Below are 3,855 nucleotides of genomic sequence, written 5' to 3' on the forward strand. Positions count from 1 at the left end.
GGGTGACTGCATCCAGTTTTCCAGGAACATTTCTGATTTATGCTTATTATCCCAGTATAATTTTAATAGTGCCCCCTTTCACCCTCATAAGTGTCCCAGTTGGATGAAAAACTACTGTCTCAAGTCCAACCTCATCCATCCCAGTTTCTATTCCCCCAACTACCCTGAATTCATTTAGGATTTTTCTATATGGCTTCAAATTTCTAAAACAAACAAAAAGCAAACAAAGAATGATTATACTACTTGTATCAGTTAAAAATTGTCTTTGAATTCAAAGGGAGAGGGAAGCATTGACTTAAGAGATGCTTGGATGGTGCATTGTTTGAAGACTTATTCATCTAAAAATGACTTTTCCTCTTTCACACTTTGTTGGGATTTCATGTCCATCCAAATTCTCAACAAAGTGGGTCTGAATAAGATATAAGTGTATATTGCAAAGTCAAAGGAAAACTACTCAAAAAAAATTTTTTTTAAGTATAATTGATATGTTAAGAGAGGAGACAAAATGGGATCACATAAAATGCTCAACTAAAACCAGACAAGGAAAAAGAGTGACGAAGACAAAAGAAAAGAAAAAGGAAAAAAAAGACCATGAACAGAAAACAATAAGAAATGAAATAGATATTACCCAAATATATCAAAAATCACTTTAAATGTCAATGGTCTAAATGCATAAATTAAAGGACACGGATTGTTATAAGGAATAAGAAAACCACACCCAAGTGTATTTTGTGTACAACAAACCTATTTGAAAGACATAATTATTTGAAAACTAAAGGGATGGAGAAAGATATGCCATGCTACCACTAATTGAAAGACAAAGTAGCCTTCAGAACAAGGAAAGTCATCAGTGGTTTCCAGAGGTTCAAGAGGAGAGGAGGGATGACTAGGTGGAGCACAGGGAATTTTCTGGGCTGTACACTCTTCTGTATGATGCTGTAATGTGAATACATGACATCATGTATTGTCAAAGTTCACAGCACTACACAACACAAAGAATGAGCCCTAATGTAAACTATGGACTTTAATTGATACTAATGTGCCAATGTTGGTTCATCAGTTGTAACAAATGCACCACTCTAATGCAAGGTGTTAATAGTAAGTGACACTTTATGGGGCACGTATGTGAACCCAGTGCCTGTACACATGAGATCACGTTCTATTTCAGAGTACAGGTAGGAAAAAATGGTTTTCTAGAACCTGCTAGACTCCCCTCCCACAGCCCAACTGATCTGCCCTGGTTGCTAGGTACCTGTTTATTTAGGAATAGAACACTCTGTAGTGGTCAGTTATGGCACACAGGGCACGGCACTCAGAGACAGAGCTGAGAGTCCAACCAGTCATGGAGGGTTCCAGAAGCAAATTCCAGCATGTCATAATTACAAGAGTTTCATTAAAAGGTTGATGAAACTTGGGGGCTCAACAAGGGCTGAGTCACATATGTAATCACCTGTTGGAACGGCTGGAAGGCACTTCCCCCAAACCTGAATAGGATGATGGTTTGCTGCCAGACAGCTCAGGGCATCTTAATCTACATGTTATTGCCTCCTATTGGCTAAACACCTGAACAGCTGTAGGCTATTCCCCAATCTGACAATGCTTCTGTACCCTACCCTTTGAAGTGTATTATCTCCACCTTGCCTTAGGACAAATTGTGTTAATAAAAAGCAAGGGTCCTGAGACAAGGAGAAACCTTTAGCTCCTTTAGCTGAAGCTCCTCTGACCCCCAATGCCTTTCAAAATTATCTTTCGTCTCTGGACTCTTATTTAATCTACGCACAGCCTTTCTCCAGATTGCTGAACCCTTTGTAATGCTGGAACAAGAACACCGGCATTAATGGCGTGCCTAACTGGGGCTTCCTGAACCCTTGCAACACCGGCAGAGGGCCAACTGCCTGCCATGCATTCACCTTTCGGCTAGTCCTGGAGCACCTGTGCAGTGTTCTGCTGGTGATTCCTGAAAGCTCGAGACAGTCCCACGTCTCTATGCATTTCCCTGGAAGATCCTGGTAGGTGCTGTGGTGGTGGTTTTGATAGTAAAGAGATGACACACTTTAAGAATTGTGAAGGTGCTAGGCAAAAGTGTTCTGACTTTGATGAAGTCTGTGAAAGGAACGGTGTAGTGAGCATAATGGACCAATGACACAAGCCAGTGACTGTCAGGCCGTTTGGGGTGAAGATTTGCAACCTGTATGAGAAGATGGCGGAACACGTGAGCAAGAAATTAGAGAGAAGCACTTCTATAGAAAGGAGACAACCTTCCGTGCAAAAAAAAAAAACAAACAACAAAAATCTCAAGGAAACTGGAACACAGCCATGTCGACTGAAAATTCATTGAGTTAAGGCAGTGGTCGGCAAACTGCGGCTCAAGAGCCACATGCGGCTCTTTGGCCCCTTGGGTGTGGCTCTTCCACAAAGTACCACGGCCTGGGCGAGTCTATTTTGAAGAAATGGCATTAGAAGAAGTTTAAGTTTAAAAAATTTGGCTCTCAAAAGAAATTTCAATCGTTGTACTGTTGATATTTGGCTCTGTGGACTAATGAGTTTGCCGACCACTGAGTTAAGGAAAGAAAATTATTCCAACAGGCAAATGCTGCACAAGGTTGAGTCCAAGTCCCAGCCTTTCCCAGATGGTCCTTTTTCTCCACAGAGGACCGAACGTGTCAGGGGATCCCCGGGATCATGAGCCCCCCTCCCCCTAGGAAGGAGGAGGGTTATGCAATAAAAGCTCAAGAATCCAGGGTCACATGCAGGTTTAACTCAGTTTCCACAACAGCTGGGTCTTGAACACCCACAACCACAACAGGACATCTGCATTGTTTTCCCTTTTAAGTAAGTTTGATTGACCTCTTCTTAGTTTAGCTACTGTTATTTAATTGATGCTACAATTCCTCTTATTGAACTAGATATAGCATTATAATTTTAAGTATTTTAAAATAAAGATTCCATTTTTAAAATCCTGTTGTGAAATGTCATGTATAATAAGGTAATAATTTATAAGAGAAACTTGGACATGAAAGTTCATGTATCGCCTATGGTTGCCTCCCACCTGCTCTACATCTGGGACCCTTACCAGTTAGACTCCAGGTGGTAGAGCAGCAGGTGGGAAAGCACATGTCCTGGAATCTAAGAGCTTTGAGAAACGGGGTTATTTATTTTGGAAATCTTTGGAACTCTTGCATCATCACTTTTTTTCTGTTCTACTGAATCATTCCCATTAGCAAACACTCTGCAATACCTCCCATTTTTTAAAAAAAAGTCCTCCCTTGTCCCCACATTAACGCCAGTTTCAGCCTGATTTCTCTGCTTCCATTCACAGAAAAATTCAAGAGTTGACTGTACTCACTATCTCTACTTCCCCTCCTTCCTTTTTCATTCCAATCATTGTTAGGGTTAGGGTTGGGGTGGAGAATGGAAAGCTGGGTACTTGAGATGGGCTGAGCTGACAGGGTATTTGATAGGCGAGAACTTAAGGAGATCCTGGAAACAGGAACGGCAAAATGGTTAGGTGGATTTCTGAGAAATTGGACAGACAGCCCTCGAAGGAGAAAGTGATGCCGCCGCCAGAGGGCGCCCTGCGGGGCGAGGCGCGGGGGAGGGCGAGGGCGAGGGCGAGGGAGAGGCGGGGCCCGGCCAAGGGCGGATGAGCGCATTTCTCCTAAGGACTGGGCTCCGGGGCCTCTCTCCTCACTTCCGGTTCCGCTTCTGATTCTCAAGGTCCTGGCGCTCCAAGGTGGCTCCCTGCCTAACCGGGACGAGCCGCCCGCCGACCCGCAAGAATGCGTTACCTAGTGCCATGGTCACGGCCGCCGTCACAGGCACCCTCGACCCCACCCCCGGCCCACTCGCAGTCCC

At 43.7% G+C, this 3,855-nt stretch overlaps 1 long non-coding RNA gene across 1 annotated transcript in view; it reads right to left on the reverse strand.

The window, feature by feature from the left end:
• LOC129151417 (uncharacterized) overlaps nucleotides 1-3,855 on the reverse strand; it is a 53,879-nt gene that overhangs the window by 17,381 nt on the left and 32,643 nt on the right. The gene's annotated exons all lie outside the window — the stretch shown is intronic.

Source organism: Eptesicus fuscus, chromosome 14, assembly GCF_027574615.1.
Source record: "Eptesicus fuscus isolate TK198812 chromosome 14, DD_ASM_mEF_20220401, whole genome shotgun sequence".
NCBI lineage: Eukaryota > Metazoa > Chordata > Mammalia > Chiroptera > Vespertilionidae > Eptesicus > Eptesicus fuscus.